This window comes from Diadema setosum, chromosome 13, assembly GCF_964275005.1.
Source record: "Diadema setosum chromosome 13, eeDiaSeto1, whole genome shotgun sequence".
NCBI lineage: Eukaryota > Metazoa > Echinodermata > Echinoidea > Diadematoida > Diadematidae > Diadema > Diadema setosum.
In genome coordinates this window covers 6,173,449-6,189,110 of record NC_092697.1, presented here as the reverse complement: position 1 = coordinate 6,189,110, position 15,662 = coordinate 6,173,449, and positions in this window count along the sequence as shown.

Sequence of the window (15,662 nt, the reverse complement as noted above, 5' to 3'; positions counted from 1 at the left end):
TAAACCTCTGGTTTTGCAGGGAGAAGTTTAGTGCAAACATCTGCTGTGATAGTCAAAAGGCTATAGATAGTTAACGGAAACTTTAATAAAAATAAAAAAAAAACAATCAAACAAAGAAAAAATGAAACAAAAGGAACAACCACACAACTATGATACACACTGAATAAGGTCTAGATTTGCATTTCAGTGTAATCATTTGTGAACACCTATATACGTTGCTCTGTTCATAAGTGAAGAAAATAAAGACATAAAGAGAAAGGTAGAAGGAAAAAGAAAGACAGACAGACAAACATATAGACGCAAATTTAAGAAGGGAGGAAGAAAACAAGAAAACTACAAGTTAATTTGCTGTAAGAATGTTTGAAAAAGCTTGGCTATCTCGGCGCGTCTCGAGATAGCAGTTCACAAAAGTTATCTCGGAATTGCACGTATAAGACAAAACGACCACTTCTTCTTCATCAAATACTACGTCTATTTCACCAGCTTTCAACATATCTTTGTATGACTTTATTTTTTTTTCATTGATACGAAGAGGAAAAAATAAAGCTTTCAATCATCGAAAAGATCGTGTTCTTTTATTTCATTCTTCCAAAGCCAAACAGTGGCCTTCCAAAGACCTGTGTATTCAAGCAGTTTAACCAAGGTAAACATGGGGTGAAAAAAAGCATATTCGCCTGTACTTAGTAGGATATTTGTGATTTACGCTAGAAAAAACACACACAAAGACTTCCAAAAGAGGCTTTAACGAGGACTATGAACGTCCTGCTTTATCAAAATTCACAAGTATATTTGCACTTCTCACTACCTGTACTTTTTGAGGATTATTTTGCATTTTTCTTTTTTCCTTTTGGTTATCATTGTTAATCGTCGACGCAGAAAACTTGGCTTGTTCAGGTGTAATCGTTTGGTATGAAGTTTGATATAATACGTCAGTGTGTTTCTTTAGGGAAACTGTAAACTTTGGCGAGGAAATCACTGGCGTTAGTAAGCAACGCCATACAGTAACTTTCATAGTGTACCTGTATGATGTCGTATACGGGTTCCATTAGCTTGCGCGAAAGTGACATGGCATATTCGTCCCAACATCGGCCAGTCAGATGAAGTGATAATGCTATCGTCACACATTACAACCATCCTTTTGGTTTGATATACTTATGTGACCATGCGTCACAAAACTAACAAAAAGTTGCACACACTGATTTTGTGTGAGGACTGAAATTAGGTGAAATGGGTGAACCTAGCCAATCTCGAGTTTTTCATATTTTCTGAAAGAGCAAATCTTCTTCTACATTATGCTAAAATATGGTATCATAAAATGATGAGGAAATCGTGTTTTTTGCAGTTTTTCTCGAACACTTTTTGTACAATATAGTGATTAGGTGTGCCTTGTAGAGTCCCCTTTTCATTTCTTTTAAATCCTGTACAAATTCATCACTTTCAACTCTATAGGGATAATGCTATCCTGCTTTGAAAGTTGGCATTAATCATGGACGGAATGTGTTAATAAAGCATGCTCAATTTCAGCTTAATCTGATAATCCCTTCATTGTTGTTAATCAAGTGGTTTACATCATGTTTTGAGGTTCATCGCACAGCTAGCACGGCTTGGTATAAAGATTAAAGGACAAGTCCTCCTTCATATACATGTGGAGTGAGTAAATGCAGCAACATTAGTAGAACACATCAGTGAAAGTTTGGGGAAAATCGGACAATCCGTTCAAAAGTTATGAATTTTTAAAGTGTCTACACAGTGACTGCTGGATGAGAAGACTACTACAGTGTATGATGTCACATGCGTACAACGATATAGGGAAAATGTAAAGAGAATTTCACAAAATGTTACTTTTTGAAAAAAAAAATGCACATTTCCTCGACTCGTCACTGACGTATGTTAAGGGTAATATTGTTCCCCTTGCCTTCTCAAAGAGGGACGTCAAGTGTTTTATTTTGCGAAAAAAGTATTAAAAAAATTGAAATTTCTTTATATTTTCTTTATATCGTTGTACACATGTGACATCACAAGCTGTAGTAGTCTTCTCATCCAGCAGTGACTAAGCAGAAACTTCAAAAATTCATAACTTTTAAACGGATTTTCCGATTTTCCTCAAACTCTCACTGATGTGTTTTATTAATATTGCTGCAGCATTCACTTTCAATAGACCCTGTACTTCAGAGCCCCTTTTCTCAGTTCACACTTTTCCGGAGTGTGTGCATTCTTCCCAATATTTAGATAGGTTATGAGAGTCCATTTGAATTGAGTTATACATCATTTTAAAGCTTTAAGTCTGCTTTTTCAGAAACTGCTCTCAACTAAAAATCCATTTCTGGCGACTCTTTGCTGGTTTTGTGATACAAAACCTTTGTATATCTCTCCTTTGTATATCTCTCCAGCACTACCAGCACTACCATCTCTAACAGCACCACACATCCCCCATGTTTGGTAAACACCACCCTCTCTGTGATTAGCCATCACTATTAATTTTATTGACTCTTTACATAATTGCTGTCATTATTGACTCTGTCATTATTGACTCATTATTGACTCATTATTGACTCATTATTGACTCATTATTGACTGCTGTCATTGACTCTGTCATTATTGACTCATTATTGACTCATTATTGACTGCTGTCATTATTGACTCTGTCATTATTGACTCATTATTGACTCATTATTGACTCATTATTGACTCATTATTGACTGCTGTCATTATTGACTCTTTACATAATTGCTGTCATTATCGTCATTATCATCATCGTCATCACCATCATCATTATTAATGCTGTCATTATGATCGTTATCACCATGATCATCATTGCCATTACCATCATCTAAGACCGTCTTAGGCATCATCATCATCATCATCATCATCATCATCATCATCATCGTCCTCATCATCAACATGATTGCCATAATCATCTTTTCTTCTCTCATAGATCTCGGCATGGATTATTTTCATCACTATCATCATCATCATCATTATCATCATCATCAGCAGCATCAGCATCATTATCGTCATCATAAAAGAACAAAATTTTCATAAAAACCATTATCATCAGCATCATCATAAAACATTATTGCCCTTATTAACATCAGCAACTAAAATATTGTCATTATTTATCATTATCATCAACATTATCATACATTTTTCCTTATCATCATCAGCAACTGAAAATATCATCATCATTAATCATTATTACCAACATCATAAAACATTATTGCCTCATCAACATCAGCAACTAAAAATATCATCATATTTATCATCATCAACAACACTATCATATTACATTATTGCCCTTATTAACATTAGCTACTAAAATATCATCATCATCACTAATCATTATCATCAGCATCATCATAAAACATTATTGCCATTATCAGCATCAGCAACCGAAAATGTTACCATCAACATCAATCACTGTTATCATCGTCACTATCAACAAACATGTCGACACACCTGTAGCAGACAGGACTCAGCGTCTGAGAAAATAAGCGAGCAAGACATAATATCATGAAGGCGTCACACAACAAAATGTAGTATAATATGATGAATTTTAATATCCCATATTAAAATTCTTGTGTAAAAACTGTACAGTACATTGTAGCTGATGATAACGTACTTACACGAGACCCCCTCTCGGGCAGTCCCCGTGGATTAAAGCTACACACATTTCATGACACTGTATGGAAGATGACTCGAATGAAAGGAACAGATGGCTAATCGTTTTTCTTCTCTTTTTTTTTCGCTCTCTCTCTCCTCACACGAGGAAATCTTACCGGTGGGTTGGGAAAACAAAAGCTAGAAAACACACACACACACACACACACAAAGAAGAAATAAAATAAAAAAAAATCCAACCCCACACAAAGAGACGACATCTTCTTTGACTCGATAATCCATGAATGATGACGGCAAATATTGTGTAGATGAAAAAGTTGTGCATACAATGAGATGTGACTGAAAACTTTCCCTTTGCTTGCAGTCATGTGTACACCAACATCTAATAGAGACATGAACAGAGTCCGACAGCAGTGGAGAATGCAAAATGACTCCATGCAAAGCAACTTGAGCGATACATTTCACTAAGGGTTTGTGATTTGAAAAGATTTCATAAATGCTTTGACTTCATCAAGACCGCTGATGTTTAAATATATATTTTTTTTTTTTAATTAGGCAACGATTAAAAGGATAGTCAGTTTTTTTACGCAGACCACATGAAGTGCAACAAATCAAAGACTTTCACTAGCTGACATCACAAAAAAAAAATGATAAATAATTGCCATTTTCTCTCTTGTATCAGTTACTCTTTCAAATATATCCCTTTACAACACATTTGATCTCTCAAAAATATATATACTCTTCACCTTAGGCATTGCACGTAAAAGAAAATATAATCATTCAAAATAAGCACTTCATCAAAATAACACCCTCTGTACCAACAGTGGTACCAGTACACAAACAAAGTACCAAGTCTGCCTATTTCATTCTGAACAAAATTGTCTAGCATTGATTTCACAGGAGCGAGGAAAATGAACACCGCAATCAAGCTGCATTGGGGGTGGGGGAGGGGGAGCAGAATTGGCTGGTTTCATTAATTCCAGTAATTGTTCATCACTGCTCCGCAACAAATGCACAAGGATTTGTGTTCCATCATTATCACCCCAGCAGTAACCTGGCTCAACATGAAAGTTCCCTGCCACAGCGATGTATTTGGTGACGATTGGATTACACATCAATATGGCATCTCAATCTGCATCTTTGAACAGTGAAATGATTGATACTTCTTCTTTCATCTTAGCAAAAAACTCATCTCTCACATTTGCTTCACGAAATATAGGAAAAAGAAATACACGAGTCATAAAACTCAGAACAGTAGTGATCACAAAGAAATTAACAAAACAGGCATCAACAATAGCATTTTCACCAAGTAGGCATGCATGCGTACAGTTCGCGTCGACTTTAAAAACGTCCAGTGTTGGATAAATGGCATACTATGTGTAATACGGTGTCTGAATATGTCATCAACTTTAAGAAGAAGCATGCATGTACAATTCTTTAACTTGTTTCGCCTTCATCCTTACACAACAGCGCTGGTGCTCCAATGAAGAAAAAGAAAACCTAACCACCCCACTGACGTAATGTATGCTGATGAATGTTCACCTTCACTTTGTTAGTGACAAAAATCTGCAAGACAATAGGACACTCTGCCCAAGTATGACAGTCACATATCCTTTATCTGAACTTCTTCTATTTTGTACCCTACTTGTGGTGTTTACTTATCTTATCCACCTTTTATATCTTTTTAATCTCCCCCCCTTTCTTTCCAATCTCACAATGTGACTGAACCCCCCCCCCCCACCCCGACCCATGATAATCCATTACCTCTCCAACGCATACACGGATGTATTTACGATAGCCATGACCGCTCGACAGAATAACGTTCAGCCCAGAGTACGAGCCGCGAAAATAGACAAACGGAGGATGCAGCTACAGTGGCGGCTGCCCTTCGGAGAGCCCAGCCAGACATACGACACAAATTTCTGCAAACAGACTGTCCATTACCGCGCTTTTCACCTCTGTCCCTTCTTTGATTTCCACACGATACTTTTCAAAGTTCCCTAAACCAGCATATTTCAGTTGATCAAGTTTAGATAACATCTCATTTCGCTCTCACTCCAACCTGATTTGAAGCTAATAAAATCTAATTTCTACTTTTGATTTAAATAAGTCTACACTTGCAATGAACACGGAAATGTCAATTATTTTCGTAATAGCACATTTATACCACATGTGGCAAACATGGGGAAAAAATAGATACGCATTCCTTAGACAAATATTTCCTCTTAAGCTACATGGCAAGATCAATCATTTCTTAAATATTTCAACTTTCTTGAGGAGAAAAATCAAATACAATTGGACAATACACAGCTCTTGCAAAAAAAACAATGAAATAGATGAAGGCTTATCATTACTAGTATGACATGGTCAAACATGTTATGTACAGTGCATCCATGAAATTGTGGATACATTTCATTTTACTCTAACAACAGGGTATACATGCTTGTGTGATCTTCAACAAGAGGATGCAGAAAATTTTGAGGACACTACAGCCAGAAAAACACGAAAGGGGGGAAAAAACATACCCAGAAACAAATGCGAGAACCGTGCCACCTACAACCGATGCACGGCAAATGTTCGGTGCTCATTCCAGGGCCGAGAGCAGCATGGAAGCTGGTATAAGGCAGATCAGAAGGTTCATACAACATGAAAATGCATCATCTGAGCATCAAAACAGATCCTTTTGCAGTAACGGTTTGTTAAATGACATGATTACAAATTTTTATCACAAAAAAAAATACAGAAAAATTGTAAAAAAAAAACAAAAAAAAAAAAACACAACAAACGCTCAATACTAACTGTGCTTGTTGCATTGGATACCTCATTACTTAAAGCTGTCCAAGTCCTCTAAAAGTCGGCATGATTGACACTTTATATATATACTGTATAGTAAATATAAATCCTTACATTACATTGCACTTTATGTGAAGAAGAAAGGAAGAAAAAAATGTTTTAAAAAACCTTTCACGTTGCTCTGCCAAAGGGCGGGGCCCTATATGCCTGCTTTCTGTCCATATTTCCCTCCCGCCTTTCAGCTTCATGTGCATCGCCATTTCTGCACAATCTTCAAGGACTGCCACTTCACGGAGAGCAATGACATTTGTTTCAAAATGGCCTTTGTTCCAGGCTGCATCTTCAATTATAGGGGAAACAAAAATTGAAAGGTAGTTTCCCTATTCTGTCTGCCTACATGCAGACTACACTCTGAGATACAGTGTAGTACATCTAGACCAAGACTCCATCAATTTTTTCAGAGAGAGAATGAGGAGGCCACAAGCCTGTGAATATGATATACAGGCAGACATAGCAATACCTATTAACCACCTGTACCAATCTGTTATGAGAAGAAAAAAATATTCATTTTTTTTTGGGGGGGGGGGGGGAGGGGGGCGAGGTGGGACTGGGAGGGTAAAAAATATATATATATTTTCAAGGAAACTATTGAATTTGAATGTCAGCAGCAAAAGACATCTGTCCAAGAAAAATAAAATTTAAAAAGATCTAGATTTGGGAGTAGCCTTCATTACCATCATGCATATTTGTCTGTTTTCTTCAATAAATACACAGGAGCAGTACATGTCAGTCAAGTACACTTTTAACATTAAAGTAACATTCTTCTCATAATCTTTGGTCCCTCAAAGAAAAACATACAATCCCACAATGCATAGTTGCAGAAAAGAGACAAGAAAAGTTCCACACTTTTTCCCCGACTCTCGACATGTTTCTAGAATTGCTTTTTTTCTTTCTTTTTGAATACAAAGCGAAACATAACAGCCTTTTCTCACCAGAAATCCTTTCTCTTTTTGCAACATATACACTGTACATCCAGCATGTCAAAAATCATACACCTATGACAAACAGTGACGATCATTTGTCTATGTACATTTATGGAACCTTAAATGCTGAAATTGCCACACAATCTTTGCCATTTTCTATTTACACTATCATACAATTACAAAACTAGCTTTAAAAAAAAAACCACAACAACAAGAGTCTGGGTCCTTGAACATGCCTCCGAAAGAAGAACCTCGCACGAATTCTGAATACTCCAACAGAAAAAGTAACACACATTTCACAGAGATTGGGCATTCTCCAACTACTTTTCTGCCCTTTTCTTGATTCTGCAGAAAACGAGTGCAGACCTACTCCCCCTCCCCCCACACACACACCACTACAGCCTTTGGTATCAATAACTGGTATGATGCGGGATCCAGCTGCGAGGATCTCGACAAAATGTGACCTCAAATCCCGAGCATAACCCTAAAGAGACAACAACAACAACAAACACCATCACGAATACGATCTAAGCCTTTTCCTCACTTGCGCAGTTACACTATTTTCAAAATGACATACTGTATAGAATCACTTGAAAAAACAGAACACGGACATTGAACTTCGTTCCCCTTCCTCCCCGTTGAAAAAAAAAAAAAGAGGAAAAAAGAAAAAGGAAATAAAGATTCGCTATCATTTTGTGAATGATCATAAAACAAACTATTCATGTTTTGTTTAGTTCTTGTGTTTTTTGTTATAAAATTCAATTCAATGCTTGGCTATTCAATACTTCATCACATGAAAAAAGAATATTGAGGAATTCAAAAAAAAAAAAAAATTCCATCCTCATTTTGATACAGGTAAAAAACAAAAACAACAACAAAAAAAAAGCAAATGAAAGCACAAATTGGCAACAATACAATCTAGAGAAGTCATGGGCTAAATTCAGATGAAGCTAAATGGAAACTTAGTGGGCTTGAAACTAAAGGTGGGCATCATCAAATCCCTACATTCCACAAGGTATTGGCCACTCAGCACATGTTAATAAAGGCAATTGTCTCCAATTGTTGTTCATTCAACACAGCTTCCCGCCCCAAAGACTCACTTGGAATGTAAAGCTAAATTAACTCACAACCTTGCCAAAAAAAAAAAAAAAATGATTTTCCTACAAATATTATTTACTTGCCTTCGAGAGCTGAATTACTGGGACCGCAACGACAAAACCAAAAGTTTATCCTGATCTCCTGAATAGCTAGTCGACTGCAATTAGAAACATCTTCAAGTAATACTCGCTCTTGAGTTGTATACATTGATGATAACAATAAGGAATCCTATCGAAATGACACTATTTCACCCTTTGAAGACCAGTACCGAGTCTACTCAGGCAGGTGCCTATGGGGAATGCGTGCTGTAGCAAAATCAGCCTGTCCTCAGTGGGTTACAATACCAAATGGGGAGAGTCGAGGCATGAAAAAAAACATAGAAGTGCATGGAGTAACAGTTAAGCTTTTGCTGGGTGGTGACAGCTACATTTATATACTTCCAGTGCATGGCTTTTGATCCGTCCACTCATCTCTCCCCCCCCCCCCCCCATCCTGACCAAACAAATTGAAAAAAATTAAATTAAGAAAAGACCAAAGCAATAACAACTACAGAGAAAATCATACAAAGTAGTGTCGGCCAAGGAAGTACTTTGAAATCCACTGCATACAATCCCACTCTTACAATTTGCTTTACCTCTATCCTGAAGCATGGGACTCAATAAAATGGATAGAATAACCTGTTCACCCTTCCTAGCATTCCCCTAAAAAAAAAGGGGGGGGGGGAATGAGAAGAATTGTACAATGCACAATCACGCAATCACGGTAAAGCAGATTGACTAATAAATTTGAGCACTAAAAATGAATATATAGGTAAAGACAGATACCCTGAGCTGTTTTAATTTTGTACAGTATAAAAAAAAAAAAAGTAAGTTAATTTTCATGGAATTTATATAATCTTTCTTCCTCCTAGACACCAAGATCTGTTCACAGTTCAAAGCAGGAAGGCAAAAAAAGGGACATGGGGGGGGGGGGTAGGGGAGGAGAACACAAAATTGATGCTAAGCATCCTATACACTAACCATAACTTTTAAAACTGAATTTACACAATCATTCCAAGTACTTCAAATCTTTTTCTCTATAATACATCCTTTCTCTTTAAAGCTTCTAGGTATTTCCTGACTAAGTATGAGGGAGAGAGAAAAAACATTTCCGGGATAATCTTTCTCCTGCTCTGCCTCTCCTAAATCCTGACTTTATTCCACAGTGCTTCATGTACTGCTACACTAGTAGTACTGACTTCATCAGCTCTCCCTGTGATATTTACCAAAGAAAACAAACCAACGAAACGAGACAACCTACGCCTAACACAGCAAAGTAAACAAAGAAATTTAAGAAGTTCCCTCACAAAAGCAGCAAACTCTGCACCAAAGATGACATCCCTGCTCAACGGACAACATCAGTCTACTAAATTGTAATCAAATTCTGGGGATCAATGCACATTTATGCCAAATATTACCCATCCTTTTTAGAAGGCCTTCATGAAGACATCTTTTAACTTGTGCAACAGTAAGATATGGGAGTGTTGACTGACCCAAATATTTTACAAACCACCACTGACATAATTTTTCTTTCATTGATAGTTCCCACTCCCCAACCCCCCCCCCCCCCACTAAATTGACCCAAAATACAATTTCCATATTGATAGCTTTAGTAAGTTATGTTCAAAATGTTCAAAATATTTTGTAACTTAACAAATTGTTGGTCCACTGGGTTCTTGGAAATAATACCTTAATTGGTCTACAGGAATTCGAATCTACTGCACAACAAGCCTTCAAGATCTAGTTTACAAAAGAAAGAAAAGAAATTCAAACACTTCGGTGCAACGAAATCAAACTGGGAATTTGATTATTTCTGACTGTACAAACAGAAAAGTTGAAATGCAATAAAGACGAAGAGAGCAGCTCCTGGCTGTGTTTTTCTCACGTTTGCCTCAACTGTGACAGCGTAATGCACTGCACAGAATTATAAAGCTGGTTTTACAAGTGGTCACTTCTACACTCGATATCAGGTTTCAGGAGTTACAGATGGTTACAGATGATTCTGTACATGTCATCTTTTCCTGGCCGAGCAATAAGGCAGAAACGGTGCCCGGTCATTCCAATTTTGCAAGAAGGGTCACAGATTTCACAAAACGTAGAGCTTCTCTTCCCAGAGAGCGAAGCAAAGATGCAGTAAACAGATAAATGATGCCAGAAACGGGGCGAGGCGGGAATAAAAAAAAAAAAAAAAATGCTGCAGCACCCCTGCCTCTGTCCCACCCATACAAATCCATGTCATATGACAGGTAGAGCGGACACAATGACTGTACTGGGTCAAGTTTGTGGTTTTCAAAGGTTCTGCGCGATGAATTGGATTTCTCTGTCCACTAAGAACTCCTCACCCTTGACCATCTCATTTTCAACATTGAAATTCATCAAAGTATTGGTCTGAATGTTTTCCGCACAATGTAAATCTTGCTGCCTACCACAAAAAAGCCCTAAATCTAGCCAAAATGAAAACTCAAAACATTGGTGCCTTCTAGATACGGGCAAAAATAAAAGAGAAACTGCAATCATATGTGGGACATGTTCTGTGCGTCATGAGAGGAAGTACGACTCTCTAATCAGTGAGAAAACTTACAAAAATATCCAGACATAAGGTCTCTACCTGGTGCTTTCTTCATGCATTATCATTCAGCACATGAAGGAAAAAAAATCAAATCACCTGATTTTTAGAAAATGAAAATTCATTTTACCAACTCACATCCTGAAACAGTCCTAATATTTTCTTCCTTTTTTTGAAGGATTGTCGAGGGGAGGGGTGGGTAGATTTGGAGTCAGGCACATTTTTTTTTTTCCAGGTCTCACGCTACCAGAAAGCCGTAGCTACAATGTATATACTTCTATTCTGCATACAAAAGTTGAGAGACTCACACACAAGCTGACATCCTCATCAAGTCTGTCTCTATTCATTTTCCCATTCTCGAATAGCAAGCATATAAAATCCCAATCCTTTTACTTACACACTGTCTGCATTTTTTTGATTAAATCATGCCACAAGATATTCAGTATTGATTCAGACATGTGACAAGAGAAAGTTTGGGAATTATGCTGGACCAGGTCAAAATATGATAAGTGGTAGTAGTATTGGGAGAGTGTGAGGAATGAAAAGACTGTTTAACGTCCCGTGTCTACTTTTTTTAAAATCTCCTACCATACCATCTGTAGCCCCTTTCCTTGCTCCAGCCTATTTTCATGTTTTCAAAGCGTACAAAACTTGCGAAGCAGCTTCCGTTGTTGTTGTTGTTTACCTTCTTTTTTTTTTTCAGATCAGTATCATACTGAAAACAATAATTGAACTGAAGCATTGTGGTGTGTGCTACTCTGGCACTTAGTTTACAACTATGTTTGCCATGGGAGATTTCCTCTGTCGAACTGGTTACAACTTCGTCCGCTAATGGGAGAACCCTGTCTACACTCACAAGAATAGCTGTGAGACAAATATAGTGATTAATACGTTTCTTAAATACAGAGGTACACGTACTGTGCTAAATATAAAAAACCGAGCATGCAGGATCTAACATCTTACGTACAGAGTTAATTAAAGCCATTGTTCCAAGTACGAGTGAGTGTAAACATGACATTCAACAATTTCTAATTACAAAAGACATGGACGCCACCGGCACGGCGGGGGAGCCCCCTGCCGATGATCGTCAAAATACACACATTACCATATAAAATACAAATACATTATACATTGCGCAACATTGTACGAGGATACACTGCGAATATATATAGATAAGCTTAGTAGTTAAGGCTGAATATACAATTTGATCAAGTAGCACTTGGAAATATGTAGCTATACAATGGTATTTCATCCTTGCACAGTTTCATAATGACTGTTCCTTCACATACAAAAAAAAAATAATAATCAGTCTCAGGAATCCACAAATATGATTGAAATCATCTGAAAACTGGTAACATCAGCCATCGTAGAACATCTCTTTGATCACTTTTAATTCTCTTCAATTCTATTATGACAAGGAAGGCTAAGCTCAATACATTTTGGTATCAATATCAACAACAGAAAATGACATCCTTCTTTTTCTGCATAAAAATAGAACTCTTCTCTTTACTTGATCCTATACAGAAAAAAAAAAATCAAAATAAGATAACTCTGTTTCAAATTTCACACTTTTCACAAAAAGTAATATATATAATATATATATTTTATTTATATATTTATAATATATTCATAACATATATAGAGTATACAACAGAAAACAAAAATAAAATGTACAAATATGAAAAACTTGTTTGGTAAACAGATGCTTTAAAAAAAAAGGAAAAAAGTATGAAACACTCCTTTTCTGTTCCTGCTCATAATTTGAGCAATTTAGATTTTACAAATACTGCCCACAGAAAAAAACACACACAGTCACAACTTCCGCAATAGTAACGTGGTAATATTATCATAAAAATGTGTGAATTCACCACCAAAATAGAATTTCCAGGATAAAATAGAAGAGGAAGACAGTTGGCTATCCATTCCAGTGTAAGACATACGGTTGAAACGATTAAAGAAATCAAATCTCGCTCACTCAGAAAAAAACCACTCCGCCACCCATTCTTCTCTTCCCTCATCTTTCTCCCTCTCAATTCGCCATCTCCATCACGTCACTCTTGTGATGGCGCCCTCACGTTATTGCTACGAGAATGCTGAAGAATTATTTTCAAATTATTCCGACTGGGATAACATTTGAAGAGTCAGACAATGAAATGCAATCGACACTCATCCGCCAATCAGTTCTCCGACTCCTCTATCTATCTATCTCTCTCTCTCTCTCTCTTTCTTCAGCTGTCTCTCTGACTGACATGCATAAACACACAAACATACATACACACACATACACACAAACACACATGAAGAGTTTGCACGCTGCTCGTCTTTCCGACAGAATTCACTCACCATTGCAGATACAATTTCAACTCAAATTTGAATATCACGATCTTTATCAACACCTACAGTCACCTCTGGACTCTAAAGTCTACAGCCTTAATTAAATACACCAAACCTTCATTCATTCATCCCAGCATCAGAATTAGAAATGTTCTTTCCTCTTTTTTTCTCCTCATAGAGAGAAGAAATATCGAAGAATAACGCATTGCTAAGGTTAGGCCGCAGCATTTCAGTTTAACGTGGTGAGAATAACAGCCATTAATATACCAGTCGCCCGGTGGGGACGGTAGCACAATTTGCGAATTTTGTCTTGCATCCTAGTCAGAATCGACACCCACGGTGTGACTGTAAGGCCCCTTGGCATACATCAACAAAGTCTCAACATCTCTACAATAAAGTCTGGCATCCTCTTCCACCCCTTCCCTTCTATGCAGCCATGATTTTTATCTTGTCTTTTCTGTTTTGCTGCTGTTGTTTCAAAAGCTTCAACACTGCACATCATCGCATACTCCCATACGATGGTAAATTTGTTTCCACTTTTTTTTTTTTTTTCTTTCCTTCAGAATTTCAAAGGTCTTACCGCAACGGAACGAAACTAGAATAGATGTAGTATCACCCGAAAGGAAGCATACCTGCCAATGCTGATTCTACTCAGTTTTTAAGATATCTCAAATAAAACCAATAATATCTATCTGCTTTCACTAGCTGTTATATTTTTCTTATTTGCAATTTTCCTTGATAATCAATCACACATTGTCGATGGCCTGTCATCTTTCTAGCAAACACAAAATCTATGACTGTGGGAAACAGGAACAATGGGTAAGTCAAGTATTTGTGATTACTCGATTTCCATCTCATTAAAAAAAGAAAAGAAAAGAAAAACAACAACAAGTCAAAGAGAAAGAAGAAAGAAGATTATCCCGTAATGTGTTGATACAGAGTCCAATTCTAAGCCTGCTGAAGGATACGACTGCCTTGGAAAGCCGCCGATTGAAGTCAAGGCTTTTTCGGCTTATTCCTACGTCTGTTGTTATCTCGGAAACTAGAAGAGACAATTGCACACTCTATGGTTTCTTTTTTCTTACACTATGCCCAGCCAAACATCTTTTTTTTTCCACCAAAAATATTCAATTATTCACCAATCATATTGGCAGACCTAAAAAAAAAAAAAAAAAAAAAAACCATTGCAGCAGTTTTTATAATCAATATGCAAACCTACAACTCTCAGAATTTGGCAATATAATTCATGCTGTGTCAAACTGTATAATGTGTGTGATTCCTTTTATTTGTTTTATAAGACCTAATTAGCATCTCATATGACAGGGCATTACCATGCAAATTGGTTTCATGGGCAACTGCGTGATCTTCCTTTTTTTTCTCCATACAAATCACACCAAATTGAAACAAAAAAAAAAAATCCATTTGACAGCCTTTGAGACCAAGGCATGATAGAAATGAAGAAAAAATGCAAACCTGGACAAGTGCTGGAACAATGCAGGAACACAAGTCAATGGCTTTTGCACACTTTCTAGAATACCATACCATCATTTCTGTACACGTGGAAGATTAACAAAGAATCTTGGCTATTTTTCTTACATACCAGAATGAAACATACAAAAAGGATGTATGTTACAATGAGCTGACCATAAAAAAAAAAAAAATCAAGAATGAAAAAAAAAAGGAAAAAAAAAAGCTGATTTGATCTATGTACAGAATACCCGCTTTCTGCTTGCAAAAGACTCTTCATCCCCTGCTTCCGTCACACTTTGTATGTGTCTTGGTATCCGCTGGTGGTAGCAAGTCAAGGCAAACTGCGAAATGCAGTCAAGAGTCATCTTTCCCTTCGCTGGGAGCTCCTGCGTGGCCCTTGGGTCGTCTCTCCCCCGGCCACACTCCCCGCCGGCACATTATCCGCCAGACAGACAAGACACCTCGCACGGAATTCCGTCCCTTTTATATATCTCTCCATGCACCTCGACTGGCTTCTCAGAGTCATCAAACTGTTTCTTAGCCAAGACAAAGCTTCAGCCATTTCCCTATCACTCCATTCCTCTCACTCACTCACTCACTCGCTCACTCTCTCTCTCGTGACCATCATAGCAAGCATCTTTGCGCTAGGCAGTTGTGAAGCATGGAGGTGACAGCGATATATTATGATCTCTGAGAGTTGCTCTGGGTTTTTTTTTTTGTTTTTTTCACCAAGTCTTGCTCAGGGGTACCATGCAGGCAGTT